Genomic DNA, 25,934 nt, shown 5'->3' with positions numbered 1-25,934 from the left:
GGGAGGAGCAAAGGGAGAGGAAGAGAGAGCATCGTAACCAGGCTCCACGCCCAGCATGGAGGGCAATGCAGGGCCTGACCTCACAACCCTGAGATGATGACCTGAGCCAAAATCCAGAGTTGGATGCTTCAATGACTCAGGCACCCTCTCTTTATTTTCCAAAAGGAAAACTAACCCTTCTATTTTTAATTTGTATTTGCCATTACGCTACCAAGTCCCACTGGACATTCTAAGGCTCCACAAACAACATAAAATCACTTCACTTAAGGAATTCACACTGCATCAGAATAACAGTTTGACCTGATTACTATGTGCTCTCTTGGAGGCCCTAACATATTAAAATGTTAGCAGAGACTGGCAAATATGTAAGCCGTGGATATGGCAGGGCATTCAACAACCATTTCAATTTCCTCTGGTGCATTTTCCTGTACTAAAGAATCTGTAAGGCTAAAAACTAAACGTCCGCACTTCCTTGCAGCTCCATTTAGAAGGCGGAATTGAGCAGAGACCATCTTTTTCTCTCTGGTGATTGCTGCTCCCAGGTGATATTGCGGAGGCAGTCCAGTGGTTTGTAATGACAGATAGTTGTTTCTACGTGGGCATCGTGAGTTTCAAGAAGCAGATGCAGTGGAGAGGGCAGGGTTGGGAGATGAGTTCCCATCCTAGATCGAAACTAAGACAGTGACTTCTTGGATCTAACAATTTCCAAGGCAATCCCCTGATTCTCCACCTTACCAGAGGCAGCATTTTTACCGTAAGCACTTCAGTGATCTTGTTTAAAAAGACATTCCTGGTATCCAGAGCCATTCACACAGCCCCTCCAATAATTTTGTAAGACATTAATTCTCCCTCTGCTAAATCTGTTTCTATTTAAAAGCTCTAGAGTAGCTCCTGTGGCCTACAACTTAGACTCTGGTTGTTAAGTATTTTCTTTTGTATACTGAAAGCACTAATACAGAAACCTCACAATTATACGGAGAAAAGTAGTATCAGTCCAACCAGATTTTATTATTAATCCAGGATGAAATAGACAAAACCATAAACATTCTTAAATAAATAACATTTATAATCATTCATGTGTTATTTTAATATATGAGTTATATTTTAGGCTCATTAAAACCAAAAGTTATTTTTCTCTTTACAGGGTTTTATATAGATTTACCTGCAAGATCAAAGACAACTGTAGATATAGCAAGTATAAATTCAGAACTATTTTCTCTTTTTGAAAAGCTATTATTCTTATATAAGGCAAACAGTAAAGAAATACAAATAGGTAAAAAAAATTCAAGTTAAATTATACTGTCTCTTATTCCATTATTTGCAAAGTCAGAGAAGTCACCTCTTGGATAACAATACTATTTTGTCAGCTACTAAGGTTATGGCTGTATGACCTGGTTTAAGCAAAAAAACAAAATATTTTTAAGTTCAATATGCCTGATAGAGAATTTAAAGTGATGGTCATAAAGATACTCATTGCACTTGAGAAAAAAAGTGGAGGACCTCAGTGAGACCTTCAACAAAGAGATAGAGGAGGTAAAAAAGAACCAAACAGAGATGAAGAACTCAGTAACTGAAATAAAATATACACTAGAGGGAATCTCCAGTTTAGAGGAAGCAGAAGAGACCAGCAACTTGGAGGACAGAGTGATGGAGAGCGTTCACACTGACCAGGAGAAAAATAAAAGAATGAGAAAAACAGAACAGATGAAGGCAACTCAGCAACACCATCAAGCCTAATAACATTCACACTGTAGACATTCCAGAAGGGGAAAAGGGGGCAGAAAATTTACTTGAAATAATAGCCGGACACTCCCTTAATCCAGGGAAGGAAACAAACCAGGTCCAGGAGGCAGATAACCCCCAACAAAATCAACCCAAGGAGGTCCACACCAAGTCACACAGTAATTAAAATGGCAAAAAGCAGTGATCAAGAGAATTTTAAAGGCAGCAAGAGGAAAGAAAACAGTTACGATCTGAAGGTAGAGATATTTGCTAGTATCAACTAGTAGTAGGTGATCATGAAATATTCAACCTATCTTAAATAGGACTTTCATATTCACTATCAGCAGCACACAGAAGACTACATATGATTAAACAGTACCATACTCCTAACTTCTATGCTTTTGGGGAAGGAAAGGGGGGAATTTAAAATGGGAAGAGAGTTTAAGGAGGTATTACAGAGGACAGAAGTAAAAAAAAAAAAAAACACAATAAACCTACAGCCATCGATATCTACCTAGCATTATATCTTCCTTCTCTCAGTATTTATTATTTTTCTGTTTTGCATATATTGGAGTCCATGAACTCCTCCTGAACAAATAATGTTGACTCCTATAACATATGTGAAATTTTAAGGACATGATGTTTGCTTTTCTTGAAACTTCATGATGATTCATGAACTTCCCTAGGAGCTTATGTAGAGTACGGTACCATTTTATAAATATAGACAGGAGAAAAATCAGCCTCGGCATTTGCAATTTAGATAATTAATTAAATGTTAATATTTGTATTATATTTCCCTGGTATTCCCTGAAGTTTTTCCATATGCATGTGTCACATTGTAAAAAAAAAATTAGCATTTAAGAAATTTATATATGAAAATTCTTGATGCCACTGTTCAAAGTCGGGACTCACAGAACTGCGAGCTGAGCATCTTGCCCACACACTTTTTGGTTCCCCTGTCTGCCTGTACCAGAACATAGTAGAGAATCACTTTTATTATCATTCCAGATATAGATAAGATACGTGCATTATCTATCATTTTGCCACACAAATATTCCTTACTATTGAGACAGGGAACCTGAAGGTTTTGCTTTTGCTCCTTTTTCTGCTTGGATTCTTGCTAGGAGCTGTACCCCACCCCACTTTACACGTGCTTTGTAATGCAAATAGCATAGGTCTTCCTAGTAAAGGATAAGGAGTTAATGATTTCTCTAGAATCTCATATAAGGATGGACCAGGTGAGAATGACCTGAGGAAGCTATCACCTTGGAGTATTCCAGACCAAGGCCCTCTGGCTCCAAAGAATAACACGTGGGCCCTTGTGTGTGTTCTAACTGGTTCCTGGATGCCAGAGGGGACAGGTACATCAGACTACTGTCCTCAATAAACCCCACCACCACCACCACCACCCCCAAAGACAAGACTCCTGTTCCTTTCCAAGTCTGTATCTCTATTTTCAATAAATTCTGTTTTCACCTCCCTACTAGCTCACATTTGATTTCCTTTCTGCATGAAACCAAGAACCGCCTTGGGATTCCTCTCCAGGTCCCTGGACCTGGCCCGGATCACTAGGAGTTCTGTTCTGTATCTTTGCTTACTTAGTAAATCTCAGAAAGTACTACTATATTCCAGGATAAGGAGAGCTGCTTCATTTGAATGCCTGCAAAGTATCATATCAATTACAGGAACTTTACACATGAATCCTAGTTTTTAAAAAAGAATCGTAGACTCCATTTTGCAGGGAACCAGGTGACACCAGGAAAATCTGATTCATGTGTAATGTCAATTCTGCTCCTTGATATGAGGCCTCTGGAAGAGTTACGTGGTATTTTTATGTCACCTCTAGTGAGGACATATGTATTATGCTTAAGATTAAGGAAGAGGAGCCCACTGGTCCATGCCCATTCCTTCATTCTCCGGGATGGCTTGCAGGGCCAAAGGTCAAAGGTCTGCTTCGCTGACAACTGAAATTTAAAGAAAAGCAACAAAAGGAAACAAGCCCTAAGTAGCACAGCTCTGTGGCCAGCTCTTTGGGCCCAGCTGGTTTTGTGAGCAACTTGGAGAAAAGGCTTTATTACATTGGCTTTATCCTGCCTTGTTATCAGCCCCCAACAACACTGAGCGGTGGGTGAGGCAGCAATGTGCACCCTTGTCACCCATGAGAAAGCTGGAGTTTTAATCTTCTCCCTTCCATGAGGTGCTCAAATATCCTTTTCTGCTGGCAGCTTGATCTTCCGGTCCCCCTCTCAGCATGGATTTCTGTTTCATTCTGTACTCAGAGACTTTGTACCAAAAACCAGAAAAGGACTCCATGGAGAGTTTGAGCTGGATATTTGTGTTAGTTTTCAAACCTAAATTGCATTTCTGTAGGGATGTGTGTTCTTTTGTGGTTAACATATAGTGTGCTTAAATGCCTGTGGTTCACACAGGTCTGTAGCACTCTGGAGGGAATAAAAAAGAGGCTCTTACTTCACATAATCTACCAGAACACTGCCATTCTCTCACAAAGGCTGGCACCGACTAAACATTTTACGAATTATTTACCAATAATTTGCCTAAGGGGTTTATGAGAACCAGTGCCCTTCCTTATAATTCCCATGCTACTCCTAACTCTGGGAAAGGAACTAGGGGTGGGAGAAGGGGAGGTGGGCGGGGGGTGGGGTGACTGGGTAACAGGCACTGAAGGGGGCACTTGATGGGATGAGCACTGGGTGTTATTCTATATGTTGGCAAATTGAACAACAATAAAACATAAATCTACAAAAAAAAAATAATAATTCCCATGCTAAAATTCAGTCAATAACTTGTTTTGATACTCCATTTTGGGGGGCCACCAAAAGAGTAAAAAACAAACAAAAGTAGGGCTATGTGATCTAATTAAAGATGAGATAAAGATTCCTTGCCTCTGGGATTACAAACATTTTATTTATTGAAATGTCTATTTACTTAAACATAAGAAACTAAATCACCCAAGTAAATGTCATCAACCAGCCGGGTCACTGTTCTTGGCAATGTTTTGGATTAGACTTATCTGCTAGAGTCAAAATGATCAATGAGTCTACACATGTCTCCTCGGAGTAGTTTCTAGCCTGGGAAACAAAATAAAGCCTTGGAGTGATTCCCTGTTCCGTGATGCAGACCATTCAGGCCCTCCCAGGTCCTAGCCTAATGGTTTCAGAGATCATTTATCTTAGCTCAACATCCAGACAGAATGGATCCTTGCCTTAAATAACGTCTTTTCTTCTCTTCTGGTGATCCAAGCAATTTCAAGTGAAATGGGCACACGTCCTCCCTCCTCAATCAAACCTTTTTGACAATTCTAGTCTTGAAGCCATCCTTCATTAATTATTCTCTAAACTCATTTTGAACTTATTATCTCCAACAATTTAGCATTTAAGTATTTATTACTGAATTTCCTGAATTGTACATATTTTCTCCAAATACAGTCTTTTATTAGAACATAGGAACCATAAACTTGTTTTCTGGTATATGCCAAAATGACCACCTTGGGGCTAAGCAAATAGTGAGGACTCAGTAAATACTTGTAAACCTAGTGAAGAAATGCTGGCTCCATTGTCAGTAGCTTAATAGTCAAGGACCAAATGCTGCTTTAAAAATTCCAGTTTAACCTTTAAATAGAGCATTCTATATCCAGACCCACCCAAGAATCCTGCCATCTATTAAAATCTATTTTTATGAATAATTGTAGATGAAATTGTTGATTATGGTTTTGTGCTCAGTTGTTCTGGGAAATGCCTAACATTTTTGAATAATGCAATTTACTTTTCTAATGCATAACAGGCTTTTTAAAAGCTACTGCTAAAACCTGTTTACATAAAACTGCTTTGTCCTTAAAGAAAACACGTTTTACCTCATCTCCATTAGCAGTTCTCAACTCAAAAATGTTCATTTTGATTCCTTAAAAAGAATTAAGCTGATATACTCTTTACAGTAAATTAGATGTTTTTAACTGAGCATTTGACATTGTTCTCCTATATTATTTTATATTCCAAAAATTGCAAGAATTTAATGAGCCTAATACTCATTAAAGAAATTATCTTGAATAAATACAGATATCAAATCCTTTCTTCTCTCACCTAATTGCTGCTAAAAAAAAATTCTTAGATACATGTATGTATCTTATAATTATGACAATTCAGTAACAATTTGATTGAATTTCTTGATACTATAGCATAGCTGTTATGCAGGTTACCTTAATATGCATTTTCAAAGCATCCCTTGTCTTTCCTTCATTATATTTATCTTTTGTTATTATTTATTATTATAAATATAAAGATTAGATACGTGTGACTTTTTTTTTAACCAGGGTCTATGAAAGTACAATTGTTTGCCTTTGTATCCTCAGTGCTTAAGAGTTTTATGCACAAAAAAGGTTTTAAAAAAATATTTATTGAAAAAGGAATAAAAGGAGAAGTTCCAGTTTCAGCTCCAACTGTAAAGAGTTTGGAATTATTAGTCTCATCCTTAAATCAAAAAAAGCTGCAGAAGCTGAAAATCAATGGCTTTGTGGATCCATCAGAAAACAGATCATAGAGCCTAAGGCCACCTCTATCCAGAGGGACATGGACAGCCAGAAAGATGTACATCTAACCAAGATCCACTCAGCAGAAGCCACTTAGGCCTTGAACTGGTAGGGATATTTAAATGATGATTTTGGAAAGTTACCAGAACTCAACGAGAGTGAAACATTTCTAGGGTCTCCATTCTTACTGGGGGTGAGAAGATGTGTCCACACTTAACCTGGGCTTTCCATTTAGGACCTCACCATGGTTTCATAGTTAGGATTCAAGGATTCAAGAGTGACTACTGTGAAGCACAAGCAGACTTGTCCATAACAAAAGGACTTCATGGGAACAGATTTCTGAAAACCATCCCAGGTATAGGATGATAATTCTTCCTCACTCCAGCCCCTTCCAGACTTCATGTCTTACTTAAAAGGGCAATAAATTAATTAATTAATTAATTAAAATAAAATAAAATAATAAAATAAAATAAAATAAAATAAAATAAATAAAATAAAAACCAAAAAGAGAACAGGCCTTCCAAAAACTGCATTTGGAACATGATAGGAGAGAAAAGTTATTTATCCCTGGAGAAGTAACAGAAACATTTGTGAAGGCTACAGCCCCAACACACAGACCCACCAAACCAGAATACTTTAGAATGTTCAACCTCGCCTATGTCCTACCACTGTGCCAACAAGCCTCCAGTAAAACAACAGTGTATTACAAATGAAAGAGTTGTAAGATGTGGTCTTTTTCACTAACAGTACATAGCAAAGTCTCAAAGACAATAGAGGAAGCCAAAACAAGGACATTCAAGCAATTTGAAGACTCTGGTATCTATAACTAAAATGAACATTAAACACTGCCTAACTCCTAGCCAGACCTTCATCCATGAAAGGAAACACTGACAAGTTGAACTTTATGAAAACTTTAAGAAGAAATTGTTATACAAAAAGACACTGTTAAGAGAAGGCAAAGATAAGCCACACTCTGGGGGAAAGATATATGCAAATCATCTATTAGAGTAATGATTTGTATCCAAAATATGCAGAGTGCTTGAAACTCAACAATAACAAAAACCTAATTAAAAAATGGACAAGAGAACTGAAAAGACCCTTCACCATAAAAGATATATAGATGGCAAGTAGGTATATGAAAAGATACTTATGGTTCTTTTTCATCAGGAAAATATCAAATTAGACATTATGAATACACACCTGTAGGTGTAACTAAAATCCAAAAAAAAAAAAAAAAAACAATGGGGCAATAGAAATTCTCATTATTTGCTAGTTGGAATACAAAATGGTGTAGGCACTCGAAGACAGTTTAGCAGTTTCTGACAAAGATAGACATAATCTTAACATGTAATCCAGCAATTGTGCTTTCAGATATTTACCCAACTTTTTGAAAATTTATGTCTACAGAATAACATGCATTGCAAAATTACATTTAACTTTATTCATAATCCTCTCAAATTGGAAACAACCAAGATATCCTTCAATAAGTGAGAAAATAAACAATGAAATATTATTATTAAAGTTAATGAACTATCAAATGCCGAAACATATATAAATCTTAAATGCATATTGCTAAGTGAAAGAAGTTAAAGGTTCTATGTTATATAATTCCATTTGTATGATATCCTGGAAAAGCTAAAACTATAGTAATAGTAAATAGTTTTTACCAGGGGTTTTGAGAGAGGGGAGGTTGAGTAGATGAAAGGGGACTTTCTGAAGTAGCAAAACTTTCTGTATGCTACTCTAATGATGGATGCATGACACTGTATTTGTGAAAACCCATGGAACTTTACTTCAAAAAACAAATTAAAAACATAAATTAATTTTTAAAAAATGAACCCAAATTATGCAAATTTTAAAAATCATTTAGAAGGTTGGAGAACCTCAGGATGAAATTCAGACTGTGACAATAAAATCTAACGATATTACAAGTCTAGGCAACAGCCTCACTGAAGGGATGGGTTTCTAAAGAAACTTTGGGAATTATTGGTGACTGCAAGACCAAAGACAAAGGAACTGTATAAAAGCAATGTCCTGCAGTTTATAAAGTTGTTTCCCCTGCACTATGGTTTAACAATTATGAAAGTACTATACATGTATATGAATTGAAATCTAACTTAGAGGATGGTGGGAGCCAGGTTCCCACTACAATGGGAAGTTACAGACAAGAGAAAAAGGAAAGAATAGTCCAAATGGCGCTGATAGAGTTAGAAACATCAATATGAACTCATGTTTAACTTAATGTAGAAACAAATGAATGCATGTAGAAATACATGTACAGGTTAAAATATGCATTTATTTCTTTGCTCTGTGAGCTGCAAGGTATAGAAGTAATGATATACAAGTAGCACTAAGTGTACCTAATGTTTATATCTTGGTTTCTAATACTATTCTCCACGAAAAGAAACCATGGTTATTGGAGAAATGGCTCAGTCTAGGACTGAGACAGAGAATATATAAGATAAAGCCTGAACATCTTCCAGCAGCATAAAATATGGAAGTGCCAAAAAAAAAAAAAAAAAGAAAGTAAATGCTGCAATAATGAGGGAGTATCAAAGGAGGCCGGGTCCAAATGAAAGAGCTCCCAGTAGCCAAAGCCAAAACAATTTGTGCAACAAAATTAATGAAGTAGTGTTAAATTATGACCCCATGTATAGAACATATAGCCATGAGTCAAAACCAAAATAAATGATTGCATAAACAAGTAAGTGGAGAGAAGAGAACTTTGCATGGAATTCCAAATAATTTATGCAGTTACTTATCCCTGAAGGAAGTGGAAACACAACTCCTTATTCCTTAAGTGGAGCCTGAACACAGTGACTTTGTTTTTTTTTTTTTTTTCCCCCAAAGATTACAGTGATAAAGGAGAAGGAGCTGAGTAAACTTACATTGGAGAAACATGACACACATTATCCCGGCTAGATAATGAATGCTAACATCAACAGTGATAAAGCATGTTATTAGGATGTGCTCTTCTTATGATAGGATTGAAAACGGCACTATGCTTCTGTAATCTTTCTCATAAAAACCCATAAACTCAGTCTAATCCTAAAAAAACATTGACAAATCCCTAGGGAAGGCTTCCTACATTATCTGGCCGGTACTCCTCAAAACTGCCAATGTCATCAAAAACAAGGCAAGTCTAAAAGCTTTCAATCTAGAGAAGACCAAGGAGACGAGACACAACTACTAACAGTAACGTGACATCCTGGATGGAATTGTCATTTTGAATGTTGTTAGGTAAAAACTAAGGAAACCTGAATAATGTATGGATTTTAGTTAATAATTTATCAGTATTGGCTCATTTTAGGTTATATATATATATATATATATATATATATATACTATAACACGTTAACAAGAAGAAAGTCTGAGTGTGGGTGTATCAGAACTCGGTATCATCTCAATTTTTATATCTTGCTAAAACTCTTCTAAAAATAAAAGTGATTTAAAAATGAATATATATGGAGATTCCTGGGTGGCTCAATGGTTTAGCGCCTGCCTTCGGCCCAGAGTGTGATCCTGGAATCCCAGGATCAAGTCCCACGTTGGGCTTCCTGCATGGAGCCTGCTTCTCCCTCTGCCTGTGACTCTTCCCCCGCCCCCCTGTATGTCTCTCATGAATAAATAAATAAAATCTTTTTTTAAAAAAAATGATGTATATGGGATCCCTGGGTGGCGCAGTGGTTTAGCGCCTGCCTTTGGCCCAGGGTGCGATCCTGGAGACCCAGGATCAAGTGCCACGTTGGGCTCCCGGTGCATGGAGCCTGCTTCTCCCTCTGCCTGTGTCTCTGCCCCTCTCTCTCTCTCTCTCTCTCTCTCTCTCTGTGACTATCATAAATAAATAAAAAAAAATTTAAAAAAATGATGTATATAATATAGTCTGGGTAACTGTAGTGTAATTGCCATACACTAGATCTCTAGGGCTTTGCTGGAAGTCTTCTGACCTAAGAAAATGGTATATAAATCAATCAATTAAATCTTTAATTCTTTCAGCAATGTTTTATAGTATTCAGGATACAAGTTTATTTTTTGTAGATTTATCTCTTATTTCCTGATGCTATTTTAAGACTTTTTGTTTCAATTTCTCGTTATTCCTTCCTAGCATACAGAAACACATTTGGTGTTTGTATACTGAAGCTGAAAACTTGCTAATAAACTTACTGAACACTTAGGTTGTTTTGTCTTTTCTTTTTGGAAAAATTGCTTTTGTATATAGATGAATATACAAAAAATGGAAAAATAGAAAAAAAATCATTTTTTCTTACTTTCCAACCTAGATGACTTTTTGTTTCCTTGCCTTGTTGCACTGGACAAAAGCTTCAATACAATGTTTAAAATAAATAGTGCAAACAGACACCTTTTTCTCTTTTCTGATCTTTGGAAGAAAACATTCATCTTTTACTCATCAGTGAGATGGTAGTTCTAGGATTTTGCAGATGTTCTTTATTAAGATGGAAAGGTTTCCTTTTATTCCTCATTTGCTAACAATTTTTGTCAGGTAAGGATGTTCTATTTGATCAAGTGCTTTTTTTTCTTTTTTTTGGTTCTATTAAGTCAAACATACGATTTTTCTTTTTTGGCATTTTGACATAATAATTTACATCGATACTGCGTGTGTGTATTTTTTTGTGTGAGCTCTACTTCCAAAGTAGGGTTGAAACACCACCCCAAGATCAAGTCACATGGTCTTTGGACTGAGCAAGCCAGGCACCCTGAAGTTTACATTGATTTTTTTAAATGTTAAATCAATCTGGTTTCCCAAAGATAAATCCTATTTGCCATCATCATATCCTATTCTTTTGTTAGATATTTTTTCTTTTCTTTTCTTTTCTTTTTTGTGATTTTTTAAATTTATTTGAGAAAATGAGCAAGAGGAGAGAGAGCGAAAAAGCAGGGGAAGGGAGAGGGAGAAGCAGCCTCCCCCTGAGCCAGGAGGCTGATGCAGGGCTCCAACCCAGGGCCCTGAGATCATGACCTGAGCCCAAAGCAGAGCCTTAACCCACTGAGCCACCCAGGTGCCCTTCTTTTGTTAGACCTGACTTGCTAAAATTTTATCAGAAATTTGCATCTATTGGGACACCTGGGTGGTTCAGCAATTGAGTGTCTGCCTTCGGCTCAAGGTGTGATCTCAGGATCCCGGATCGAGTCCCATGTCTGGCTCCCTGCATGGATTCTGCTTCTCCCTCTGCCTGTGTCTCTGCCTCTCTCTTTTTGTGTCTCTGATGAGTAAATAAATTTTTGTTTTTGTTTTTTTTAAGTAACAGATATACGAGGGAAGGCTGGAGTGTAGATTGTTATAGAGGAGGTTACTATCTGAGAATGTGACATTTGAACTTAAAGTGAGCTATTATAATGGCTTCCCATGAGGTTCCCTTCTTTTTTTGTTATAAATTCTGTGTAGTACATTTCTCCTTCTTCATTAAGTCATTTAAATACTTACTAAACAATAGCCTAAACAGGATACAATACTGATTTGGGCCACATACTGGAGGACAAAAATTTAATCAAATTCTACTTTTCTGAAATTTAATGACATATAGAGACAAAAGAGCCATGAGTCCTTTGTCTTATTGTCTCAGTGGATGGTCTTTTCAAGGCTCTATCTTCTCTTTAGAAACAGAATATCCTGTTTTCAGACCCTTCTTCTACCCATTATACATTTTTTATTCAAATTATTAATGCCTTCATGTATATAACAGCAGGTGCTTCTCACTTTATGATGCCCCTGAGAATTTTCTAAAGACCTTGTCAAAAAAGAAAATTTTCAGAACTCGCCCAGAGGTTCTAATTTAGTAGGTTTTGAGTATATACAGTTTCCACAAACCACACAGGTGATTCCGATGCAGGGCATCGTCAGAAACCACATTGATAAAGATGAGTTCTACCCTTTTTCATCTGAATATACACCATTATTACACTTTTGCCATTTTAGTTTAGCAGACACCACAATTTTAAAGGACTTTAGTGGAAAGTTCATCTAAACATTTATATTTTTATTTTATTGCTGTAAATCTTAAGGTCATGCTTCATCTCCAAGTACTTGGGAGGGAGCATAAATCTCCCCAGTGTACACAGTACACTTTCCTATGTGAGCACCTGAAACCTCTCAGCTGAACAAACACACTTCAGGTCTACACATGTCCGGGTATTAGTCAATATCAGATTCCTCTCAATCCTCTTCTTCAGACTTTGCCTTTTGAAATATGCGCTGTAGCTTTCTATCCATTCACAGTTTTTTTTGATGACTGTGGCCCAACATAACCTTTCATATAATTCTAGAGATTAGAAATGTCGTATCATGTTGGATGGAGTCATAGGGGTCACCTAGTTTAAGCCAGACATCTGAGAAAATGAACGCTAGGGAGATTAAGTAAATTGTCCCGTGTTACTGATATTAGAGGTCCATATGGGTTTTCTGCTAATTCATGATATGATGCCTCCTTAAGCAAACCGTAACAGGATATTTTATGCTTCTGTATTTTTTTCCTTTACGATTTATATCCTAAATAAGCTTACAAGCTACTTGAGATTGTGCCCAAAACTTCCATTGGATTATCCTCAAATCAAATAGCACATAGTGGTTACTCCAAAATGGTATATCATGCATTTTTTTTTCCTAACAGGCATAAGGAAAATCCATGGATAGAGGAGGGAGAGAAGGTGGGGGGGGGGGGGGGGAACACAAGGGAAAGCTACCAGACCAAGCTGCACAGGTTGCCTTGGTAACACTAGGTTCAAGACTTTTGTTCTTTTAAAGCCAGTCATTTCTCAGATATTCATGATACGGAGCACCATCTAGTGGTCATATTTCAAATTCAAACAATCCATACTCTTGCTCAATTTCCAATTAAAAAATGAGAGATTTTGGTAGGATACAACATTCCAGTTATAAACCTGAAGTGAAAATCTGTTTTGTGTGTGTGCATAAAGTGTATATTTGAGAGATTTGTATTAAAATGTACACTGGGTGTTATATGACAGCAGATCAAACTTAAATGAAAAAAAAAAACAAAGTACTTTTAATAGTTTAAAAATATGATTATTTGTTATAAAGGACTAATTATGGCACTTGTTTTAAACTTTGTAAGAATATGACCACTATATATAAAACAAGTTTATATGCAAAATAAATAGAATTATATCTCATACAGAGAACTCCATTCAGGAAAAGTACCCATTTTGGTCAATTTATATTACAAAGAGGGATAAGAAGAAAAAAAGAAAGGAAAATCAGAAAAAAATTTCATTTTATAGGAAATCTGGCTACATTTACAAAGAAAACAAATTCAACTCTGTAATTACTTGGTTTTTAGTTCACGCTAGCAAAACAGCCTGGCTTAGGTATCAGCTACCCAACCATACGTATAAATGGAAAAACTATATTCATAGTAAAAAATTATCATATTTTACAGATAGGCCCACAATAAAAACTTGGATAAGATTATTCATTTTATAAATTGGATTTAAAGTTAACAATACCTATTTTGTGAAGTCTAGGTAAGTTAGGTATGTCAACAGAGTGAAACTTTCTTAAAGCAATAGGTTAAAGATCTTCAGATTTCATAGTTTTTTTTTCAGAATATTTTGAAAAATATGAAAAATATGAAATATTCATATTTTCAGAAATATTTGTGTTTTTTCTTCCCCAAACTTATGTAATATATCCAGGTACCCAGGCTGGAGAAACACTAATAAGAGCTAGAATGAAAGAGGTCTACAAAGTTCATTCACACAAATATCAAGATTTCAAGTAAGCCAGTGGGCTTGTGGCAGTTTTTCATGCCATTTTCTCTCCTGGGAGTGTACACTCCAGCATTTCACCTTCCCAGTCTCGCATAACTCTCACCCATACCATGAGAGTTAGTTCCAACATGACCTTAAAAAAATAAAAAGTGAAAAAATAAAAGCCTTCCATATTTTTCTCATGTTCCTACTAGCAACTGGATATACTTCTCAGTCTTAGATACACCTGGAATCACGGGAAGATTGGGGGTGTTTGAAAGCACTAAAGATTTTTATTTAATTGGTAAGTATGAAGCCTGGATATTGGTATTTTTAAAAGCTCTCTAGGGATTCCAAAATGTAGACAAAATTAAAAACAACTGCTCTGGATTATCCCTTTTACTTCAATTTGAAACCATGTGTTTGTGTGCGTATTGGCCTCCACTTGGTTGTAAACTCTTTCAAAGAAGAAGTGTTTTCTTATGTGGTGTTTTTACCTGAAGTCTCCTTTAGGGGACAGTTTGGTATGTACTAGGCACCCAACAAATAAGAATAGTATTGAACTGAACTAACATTCCTGACAGAGCCTTCAGTTTATGTAGCAGACACAGATTTGGGAATCCATGAGTCCTGGGGTCCAGGCAGTTCTTCAGGGTGCCATTAGGGAGTGTGGAGGGAGCCATAAGCTCAGGCATCCTGGAGGTGATACTGGTGAGCTAAGACAAAGGCCAAGAATATTGGTGAGTACTAAAGACAAAGCAGGAATTTCGAGGTTCATTTGCTACTTTTTTTTAAATATCAAGTGCAAAGATAGCATAGAAGGGGTTGAGGTTGGTTGTTTATCTGCCTCTTTGCCCCACCAAACACTAATGTGCTAAGGGATGCCTGGCACCTACCTCTGCACATTTAATTCTTCTGGGTTCTTTCATCACAAAGCCCTAAGAATCAGAGAAGAAATTAAATGGATCCAGATTGTCGATCTAAGAGCCAACCAATCCCTCACCATCATTTGGGGTACCAAACATGAGGAGAACAGAGTGTTCAGATGAGATTTTTTTTAAGAGAGAGAGAATGCAAGCAGAGGGAGAAGGAGAAAGAGAATCTCAATAGAAGGCTCCACGCCCAGTGCAGAGCCTGACCCGGGGTTCGATCTCATGACCCTGAGAACATGACCAGAGCCAAAATCATGAGTCAGATGCTTAACCAAAGGAGCCACCCAGGCGCCCCCCAAATGAGACATTTTTAATAACATTTTATAATAGGAACATGGACATGAAATTCGGCACTACGTCACTCTACTAAATGGGGAGGTAGAAGCAGAATGTAGGCATAGAGAGGCAGGAGCTGGGGCACATGCCTTTATTAGGGTCCTAGATGCAATGTTTTTGGAGTCCTGGGCTAACACTGGATAGGCTAATTCAAGCCAAAGAGAGCAAGTTTTTGGTAAACTCTGTGGCGGTCATATGTAAGGGAAGCCATAGGTAGAAGGCTGGAAGGCAGGAGAGACTTTTTTTTTTTTTTTTTTTTTTTTATCACAAGGGCCACTGGGAAAGTCCTATTAGAAATTTCCAGTTATGGGATCCCTGGGTGGCGCAGCGGTATGGCGCGTGCCTTTGGCCCAGGGCTTGATCTTGGAGACCCGGGATCGAATCCCACAACGGGCTATCAGTGCATGGAGCCTGCTTCTCCCTCTGCCTATGTCTCTGCCTCTCTCTCTCTCTCTGTGTGACTATAAACAAAATAAAAAAAATAATAATAATAAATAAAATAAAATAAAATGTCTGATCGCTTGACATTTGCATATACATAGCTAAGTTATAGTACTTTTGAAGCTTAATGATATCAAATTAATTCTTTGCATGTATTTTAAGTGAGTTTCCTAAACTATGTTTTTTTCTTAGTGAATCTTTGAATCTTCTTCATCACAAAGTATATCGATATTAAGTAGAGCTGTTTTTGATCTCACAGTATTTACTTATGGATTCCAGCCTTATTTACCCTGATTAATTTCAGCTTCTTTCTTATGAACAAGGTCTCATTTTCTTTTTTATTTCTTTGGTAAACTATGGCCACAACCACCTACTAACCCCATCGCCTTAGAAGTACTGGCATGAAGATCTGTGCTCAAAGTTCAGTCAAATGACTGGCAGGCGCACCTTATGGACTGTTCAACAACTATCTCCTGAAGCCATTGACTTAAAAGGCAATCATTAAAAAAAGTATACTTAGTGTCACTGATTTTAAGAATGATGGAGTTCAAAGGGCATTGGCCTCAAGAAACAGAGTTCTAGAAAAGTAATCCTAACTTGCAAACACTGAGAAGGCTGACAGGATGCTAATGCAAATCCCTTCAAAATTATGACCCTGTATTTCATTTCCTCAAGAAATGGAATTGGTGGTAGTGGGGGCGGGGGGGGAGGTTGTGAATAAAGACCTGTGAATAAAGTGCAGTACAGAAGCCTTCTGAAAAACTTACAAAAGGCTGACATTTCCACTGAAATTTTGAGGGACCATTGAAAATGAAGCTCTTTTATTTTTTTATTTTTTTGAAGTTTTTTTTAAAGCTGTAAATTATGTATTGAAACTGGTTTTCCAGAGCATTAGAATGATCAATGGTAGTTCTGTGTAGCCATCAGGTCATTTTAGAAAGAACTAACCTAGAGAAATCCGGTTCCAGGAAGTGACCAACTAGCCCTAGAACTCTTGATCCATTTGATAATGACACAATAACGATGCTAACTTTTTCTAACCTCCTCATATTTGCCAGGTTTTGCTGAAGTCTATAAGGCTATCATAGAATACCAATGAGATCCCTAAAACTATAAATACACTGTGTTGGCCTTTTTGTATGTGAGGAATTTCTTCCTTTTCATAGTAAATAATAATTGACAGACTACTATGGACTCTTTTAGAAGGCTAGAGATCCTACAGTGATTAAGATGCACAACTTCCTTTCATGAAGCTTATTTTTTAGTAGGGAGGACAGATAATATAAATAAGCAAATATGCAAGCCAAGAAATCAAATAACAAAGTCAAGCTGTAGAGAGTTTAGCTAAGCTAGTCCATGTTGCTGTTGCTCAGCATTCGTTGTGTTTGGCCTGCAGAACCTTTAAACTAAGACCAGCCCCCTCGTCCAAGCACATGCCCTAAATGACAACCCACAGTCACAAGTAAATGGAAATTTTTTTAAAGATTTTATTTATTTATTCATGAGACACACACACACACAGAGATAGAGACACAGGCAGAGGGAGAAGCAGGCTCCATGCAGGGACCCCGATGTGGCACTTGATCCCGGGACTCCAGGATCACACCCTGGGCCAAAGGCAGGTGCTGAGCCACCCAGGTATCCAGAGGGGTGGGGTGGTATATTTCCTCCAGGACCTGTGAGTAATAAACCTCTCTATCTCTGTTTCTCTGATGGTCTTCTGTTGAATGGTCGCTCCCCCTCCGGTACCATGGGGCTCTACTTAATAAGTTTAATTTAACAAAGTCATAGCACGAGTACTATACAAAGAATCAAACTATGCAATTAACCTAATTGACCAAAGAGTGAGATTTCTTCGAACAAGTGGCTTTTTAACTGGTATGTGATTGACTAGATAAAGTAAGATCTGCTGAGATCAGGAGAACTTACATTCCAGAGGGAGAAATGAGCAAAGGAAAAGGCTGGGAGGCAGGACTGCCACCTTGGATGAAGAGAAGAAAGGCCGGCGTGGCTGGAGTGGCAAAGGGAAGGAAGGAATGGGAAGAGGATAGAGCAGTAGATGGACTAGTCATTTAGGGCTTAAAAATTTGGGGTAGGTGTAGCCCAGTTGGCTCAGCGGTTTAGCGCCTGCCTTTGGCCCAGGGCATGATCCTGGAGACCTAGGATCGAATCCCACATCGGGCTCCCTGCATGGAGCTTGCTTCTCCCTCTGCCTTTGTCTCTGCCTCTCTTTCTCTCTGTGTCTCTTATGAATAAATAAATGAAAATCTTTATAAAAAAAATTGGGGGTAAAGGCTGAGATTTCATGTGAATTGTAAAGGTTGAGAGGGATGCTATGGTGCGGATGTGATACAATGATCTTTAAAAATCACTGTGTTGCAGGGAACAGATTGTACAAGAGCAAGAGTAACAAATGCAGAAAGCAATTGAGACCTCACTGCAGTAGGCTCAGAGGAATGTGCTCCAGTCTTGGATGACGATGGCAGCAATGATGAGCAACGAAGATGTGATTTGGCTTGAGAGTCAATAGGAATGTGGATAGGTGGCACAGGGTGGGAGGTGCAAGCAAGAGTAATTAAGGTTGCTGCTAGAAACTGAGCAGCTGGGAGGCTGGGTTTGCCCACTGACTTGTGAAGACTAGGGAAAGGGTGGGCTGAAGGACTGGAAGTCCAGCTTAGAGCTGGGACTTGAATTCTTATCTTCTAATGCCAGGATTCACACCACTGATAAACAGGCCACTGAAGAGATTATGTTTCCATGTTTAGCTAAATTGGGGGAATTTTTGCACACATCAATGTTGTGTACACCTTTCGTCTCCTCCGGTCTGCAACCAGTTCATCATTCAAATTATTCAAAGCACTCAAAACATTATTGCAGTGGACTGAATACGTGTCCCACAATTCATATATTAAAACCCTAATCCCAAAGTGATGGTATTTATTTCGAGGCTGGGAGGTAATTAGGTCTTGAGAGTGGAGCCTTCCCGAACCAGGTTAGCCCTCCTAAAGAGGCCAGAGAGCTAGCTAGTTCTCTTTCTACTCTCTGAGGACACAGCAATTAAGATAGCCATCTATAAACCTGCAACAGGCACTCACCAAGAGCCCCACTCTGCTGGCACCCTGACCTCAGGCTTCCAGCTTCCAGAATTGTGAGAAATAAATATTTGTTGCTCAAGCCACCCAGTGTCTGGGAATTTGTTACCACAGCCTGAGCTAAGACAACTGTGATCTCTTTCACAAGCCCACATAAAAATCACAAGGAGAATAACAGAAGAAACAACCCATTAATCTGGAGGAGTAAACCAAGAAGTTCAATTAAAAGCTTTTAGAGCTGCAAACTTCCATACAATGCAACACTTTTGTAAAAAAATGGTAATACTAGAAGAAGAGTACTCTTAGGGCCACAGCAACAGGCCTAAAACATAGTGAGCGGACAATAACACCTGTTAAATTGAAGTGAACAAAATACTTACTTGTGTTAGAAAGATTTCATAATCATCATCGTCAAAATGGATATTAAAAATTTAACACCATAAGGCACTGCTTTTTAAAATGTGTCGCAGGTTCTTTGGCTGCTATATTCACACAAAGCAGACTTGTCAGGGAAGAGGAATGTTGGGTGGGCTACCCACATGTGCCACTATGCGACACATAACGAATTTCTGCAAGAAGTTCACATCTACAAAGATTTCTGAGGCTGAAAATGAAGGTTTGGAAACAATTGCTTAAAGCTACGATGAGTCTTATTTTTCCTTAAATACTTGTTTCTCCAGGTTTGCCACCTGATTCTCCTTCTTTTGCCATAATTTAAGTGGAAGGAAAAATTTACAGCAATGCCAGGCAGTTGCTGTAATTATTTGTTAGAATCTACCACATCTGGGATCCCTGGGTGGCGCAGCGGTTTGGCGCCTGCCTTTGGCCCAGGGCGCGATCCTGGAGACCCGGGATCGAATCCCACATCAGGCTCCCGGTGCATGGAGCCTGCTTCTCCCTCTGCCTGTGTCTCTGCCTCTCTCTCTCTCTCTCTCTGTGACTATCATAAATAAATAAAAATTAAAAAAAAAGAAAAAAAAAGAATCTACCACATCTTTCAGTACCCTCGCATAATTCAGTGGCTGTAATGGTTCATCCTTCAAAGGTAACCAAACAAAATAAAAGAAAATATATATGGGTGTGGGAGAGGGACGAATCAGAAGTGACTTAGGAATGTGTCTCTTCTCTTCTTGGACACAGCTAGGGACTGAGGAACCTTCCACCAGGGAAAGACACACCACAGGACCCTGAGGTTGGGTCCTCTCTGAACACTTGCTCACTCCATGGGCTGAGGCTCAAAGTGACTCTGCTCCAACCTGGGGCCATGTCTGTACCACCACCTTTCTTTTTTTAATCCCTTGTAGACCAACTATATTCTCCCTCTTAACTTATATCTGGAAAGTTGATAAACAACATGCTAGTATAAGTGAGGAGGTATTTCCTTAAGTCACCGTTTCTAATGTTTGTAGGAGGTAGCTGGGGAAGGAAGATACATGAATATATAGTGACATACAGGATTTTAAAAGCAAAGCCAATTGTGGGATATCTGTTTGGAATTTATTTTTTGGGTGAAATAACATGAACTGTAGCTAACAGCTACAAAAAATAGTTTGCTATTACCCAGGTAGTCAGGGAAGGCTGTCCCAGTTTCTTAAATGATAAGGTCACTGATTTCACTGCTTTCATCACCTACCCTACAGAATGGAAAAAGTCCACTTGGTAAGACGAGATTCTTAAACAGAAATATAATGAGAAAATTAGTCTACCAAAAGCCATATTAAACGTTATGACCCAGTTATGGCCAGGTAAATGGCCTAAAAATTACACTATAATTTTATATTCTTTATGCTAAAATTGCTGACTTAGCTTTAAATGTAAATCTTCAAGAGTGATGTATAAATAAGTGTAATTAAGCAAATAAAAAGAGAACCTATTTCCTATAAAAAGACCGATCTATTCTGGCATGGTATAAAGATGTATTTATTCTAAAAAAGAAGAGAAAATGCCCAGTAACACAAAAGTATACGAGTAATTATTACAACAAATATTGTGTGTTTTACAGGACGACACTATCACTGTACCTTCTCATAGTTCTGATTTTCAGGAAGCATTCTGAACTATCACATTCCTACTCTGTCCGTATGAAATTCCACGAGATCCAATTAATTTATTGTTTACTGTAAGTGGGGACCAAGAATGAATGGGTGATTTTTTTAAAGCCTAAATAATTAAAGAGCTCATTAATTATACTGTTTTCCCAAGGCTCAATTAAGATGTTAATCTAGAAAGCATTACCACGTGTTTTGGAAATGCATGGTGTTGGGCAACTCTCAGAGGCCTGGGTTTGCAAAAATGCCATCTCTAGCCAAGAGGGAATTAGGAATTCTAACTTGGTGTTTTTTGCGAGAATTTTTATTCCTCTGTGGAAAGCACAAAAGCCTGACCATCCTAAATGAAATTCTTATAAATTTGGAAATTATAAGAAGGCATACAAGCACATTTTTAAATTTGCTAAGTGAAAAATTTGGAAATCCCTGGTGTTCTGTGCCTATGAGGAGAAGCCTGAGGGGAACATGACATCTCTATCCAGAGATTTCCTGACCTAAATTTACCCTCCTCAGAATGTCAATATTACATACTGGAGTAGAGCTGAACCTACTAATTACCCCAACAGATCAGTCACAGTCTAATAGAGGACAGTGAAGCATATGAGCTGGTTATCAATCAAATTCATCAGCCTCTGTCAAAATACAAATTTCAAAACATATATTAAGAATTTATAGATTTGTTTTATCCTTTAAATAACCCATATTTTAAAAATTCGAATATTTACTTCATTTCACCTCCTTTTATCCATATGACAACCTGTACAAAAAGCATTCTAACCTGGAATGGAAAAACAGTACTAACCTTATTTACCTTTGTACAACACATACAAAAATGAGAAGGTCAGACGATGAGACAGAAAACCAGAGTACTGGATTCTTCAAAACAGGAAAACAAATATCTTTATAATATTAACCAGTATACTACTATTTATTATCTATCTGCCCCAAGAATTATAATGAAAAGCTATCATAAATTACATCACACATCAGCTACTGATATTTGGGTTTTCAGCAATTTGTTTTGTATAAACAATGGCTATTCTCTGTTAGATTACATTGGCATGTGCAATTAACACATTTTGTGCACCTCAAGGTAGTGATAGCATTTTAATTTCATTTTTCAGGAATGGTTGGTAAAATCACCCTCTCTTAATCCACTTTTACATACTTCCCTGACTGGCTTTTTGAACACTGACAAACCACCTTGGCAACCTCAGGCTTTCAGTCCTTCCTTATCAATCATGCATTTGTCTGCTCAGGTGTCTTACTATCTGTTTTGCTCCCCTACACTCTTGGTTTCTTCCAGATTTCTTTTATGGTCATCTCCTGCGTCTCTAAACATTGAAGTATGCTGGGGCGGGGAGGGGGGCTCAGTTCTTGGGTATGTTCTCTGTCTAAAGGTGCCCCTTAGACGGTCATAGCAGTTGTTTGGCTTTGACTAGACTTTATATTTGATCACTCCAAATTTATATCCTTAGCTGACCTTTCCCCTGAACTCCAGTCCTATATAACCATCAGCCTACCTGGTATTTCCACTTTTTGACCAACAGGCACCTTAAGCTTGCCATGTTCCAAATGAAACAGTTTATCCCACATTCCCCTCTCCAAACCTCATATGTTCCTCTGTCTTCCTCACTTCAGCAAGGAACAACCCCAATCTTGCAGAACAAGAACTTTTGAGTCCTCTTTTCCCCTTCTCTTGCATTCCCAGTTTATTTAACAGCAAATCACATGTTTAAAAAATATAACTGGAAGCCAGCCATTTCCCCCTACTTCCGCTGCAACTGCCCTGGACCAAGACAATATTCCCTTTAACTGAGACTATTCTAAAAGCCTTGGAACAATATTTCTATTTCTACACTTGCTCTTCTACATTAGAAGGCCTCAGGCTTATTACTTCCGGGTTTTTCCCTACATTATATACTGCTTCTAGAATATTGCCTGCAATATAATAGGTGCTTGAGGAATATTTGTTAAATAAAAACCCAATGCTTACAGAGGCAATCTCTTAATTTCATGCATAATAACTTCCCGCAAGAGATGCAGTTAGAATGACACATATGTATATATGCACGACAGGTAGGTAGGTAGAGTCCAATCCCAAAGAGAGAAAAAAATGTTCTTTAAAAATCTCTAATTACAAGGTGTCTCTTAGACACTATTTTGAAAAATGTATTTCTAACAGGTCATATACATACTTCATTTTATTTTTTCCTGCAAATTTAATAGAGTACATTTATGTCAGGATAATATTAAAAGTCATTATTTAAAGTACTTGTAATAATCTTTTTTTCCTCATAGGCATTACTCCTCTGAGAATCCTCACTTTTAATCTTTTTTTGTTTTACATTCTTTTTGCTACATATGGGATGAAGGCAGTAATACTCCTGTAAGGACGCCAGCAACGCTGTCAAGACAAAGCAAGTGACTCTGGTGAAGCAGAACTGTTGGCTGAAAGGCAATTCTAATATAATGGATTTTACCGGCTGATATAGGTAAGTCCAAGTCTGGTGCACAAAGGAAGTTTTATAGAATAGTAAATATGTGAGTGTGAACTGTATAAAATCCTATCTCAAAGAAGGTGCAAAATTGGGGAACAAAACTCCTATCATGATATAAAGATAACTGTGGCCCAGGCATCCCCAAACTCTCAGCCAGCAGTTTACAATCCCCTGGAGATTCCTATTAAAACTTCAGACCCTTCACTCCCAACCCAGAAAATCTAGCAGCTCAAGAATAGTCCAAAAAGCAGTCTTTTGAACAAGCTCCTTAGGTGATTCTGGTGTAATTGGTCTGAGAACCATGTTGAGAAATGCTTGTCTAAGTGAAAAAAATCATCACGGTACACTCACAGGACTGTCAGCTCATCTTTTGTTTTAGAAATACATACATTTTCTCCACGCACTATTTTCCCACCTTTCTGTAAAGTCAAGCATATTGACATGATGGGAAGGTTTTAACTTTTGTTCCCAAATCTGAAATAAGAAGGTTCAACTTCTTCATTTTTGCTTCCTTCATCTTCCTAATATAAGGCATAAGATTAATTTTTTGCTGTCATACCTATTTTTTGGTGAGTGCAGATAATAAGAATTTGCCTAGCACTAACTTTTAAGCCTCAGGCTATTCAGTATCAACACATAACTACAACTTGAATTACTCTGTCAGAAAATATTGCTCCATTCCAAGGAAAATAGCATAATGGAGGTTTCAGAGGGTTTGTTTCAAACCTTCAAGGTTCAGAAAGCTACAGCACTTAAAGTATGGGTAGATCTTCTCTTGGCAAAGTCTAGAAAAACTATTTCAAGGTCAATGTTAAGTAAAGGTTCCACATAGCTAGAAGTTTTGATATAATTAGCTTTTACTCTATTAGCTATTACATAAGCTACATTTATTATAATCAAAAATTATTTTTCAAGACAGGAGAAAAGACCAAATTAAATTCTCCTCATGGGACTTCTGTGTGCATACTAAGTCTTTACCATTTTTTAAATTCACTTTTTAAAACTATTCATTTAGAGTATGAGCTATGCGGAAAAAAAATTAAAAATAATTGCATACAGAATACTCCTTGAAACTCAATATTACAATTAGAATTTGATAACATACAGCTAAAATCTTCTAAAAGACCAAATTTCTATCATAGACTAAAAATAAACTATTCGATTTCTTTTGGCCGTGTTTGTAACTAAATGAATTATTCAAGAGACCCACAGTGACTTTTTGTGATCTGTTTTATGTATATAAATATTTTGAAAAAAAAAAAAATAAATAAATAAATAAATAAAATAAATATTTTGTGTGTCCTCAGTTCATAGGGACACTGGACAAATTTTACTTTTAATAGAAGTAAAAAAAAAATCCTATTAAGGTAATGCACAAAGAAATACAAAGGTAAATAAAACACAGAGTTGTAGGATGTTATGTTTATTAGAGCAGAAATTTCAAATGTAAAATAAGATGCCCTACTTGAAGTGGCTTAAAGAAAATTTTACTTTTCGTTGTGAGTTCTGTTATGACTGAACTATTTTATACTGTTCCTCCCATCCATCAAACATTACAGGCTGGCTCCCCTATAGGAAAAGATGTCTACTACGTAGCTCAAGGATTCTGTCTCTCTCAGTTATAATCACAGCAGGAGAGATGCTGTCTTCAAAGCAAGTATAAGAAGTAGGGCTTTGTCAATCAGAGAAAGACAATCATATGATCTCACTCATATGTGGTATTTAAGACAAAACAGAGGAGCAGAGAGGAAGGGAAGGAAAAATAAAACAAGATGTTATTAGAGAGAGAGACACAAACCGTAAGAGACTCTTAATCATAGGAAACAAACAGGATTGCTGGAGGAGAGGGGGGTAGGGGGAAGGGGTAACTGGGTGATGGGCATTAAGCAGGGCATGTGATGTAATGAGCACTGGGAGTTATATATGACTGATGAATCACTGACCTCTACTCTGAAACTAATATACGATATATTAATTAATTGAACTTAAATTTAAAAACAAAGTAGGGCTTTGGGGGAAGCTGGCCCAAAGTAGGTGAGAAACCCTCTCTGAAACAATCACTCTGCCCAGGAGATGCACCAGTTGGTTGGGTTCTGGTGGCAACACACAATGATGCTGGATAGAGTCAACTCTACCAGTGACACTGGGCTCAGAGTAGGAAAGGTGGCTCCTTCAAAATAAAATCAGGATTTCTTTGTGTGACAAAGAGGAAACAGTAACTACTCACTGCTATTTCAAAAAGTGCTATACATTCAATTCCTATGCTATTAGTGATAAAGTAACTTGATGGGGGTCACTTTATAAGCAAGTGCAGGTAAGCTTTATTGTGTGGTTCACAATGTTCCGTTTTGATCAGGATGAGAAATGCCTATTTTGAATGTCTCTAGCATTGGTTTGCTTTATGTTTGGAAAGAGAGCCTAATTTTTACCACACACAGCTGCCTATTGTAATAGAAGCCAAATGGTTAAGGATCGGTGGAAGCAGCAGGGGACGGAGAGGGAGAATGGAAGGAGACAGGAAAGAGAGAGGGGCTCCTCCCCTGTGCTCACCACTCTCATGGTTTTTTGGTCACAAATCACACACTTAAAAAGAA

General features: G+C 37.6%; 1 long non-coding RNA gene across 2 annotated transcripts in view; it reads right to left on the bottom strand.

Annotated features, from left to right (window-relative positions):
* LOC144292679 (uncharacterized) overlaps positions 1 to 25,934 on the bottom strand; it is a 107,337-nt gene that overhangs the window by 39,174 nt on the left and 42,229 nt on the right. The window lies entirely within an intron of this gene.

The sequence above is a fragment of the Canis aureus genome, chromosome 2 (genome assembly GCF_053574225.1).
Source record: "Canis aureus isolate CA01 chromosome 2, VMU_Caureus_v.1.0, whole genome shotgun sequence".
Taxonomy (NCBI): domain Eukaryota; kingdom Metazoa; phylum Chordata; class Mammalia; order Carnivora; family Canidae; genus Canis; species Canis aureus.
The sequence above is the reverse complement of the archived record's forward strand: the minus strand, read 5'-3'. Positions and strand labels throughout refer to the sequence as shown.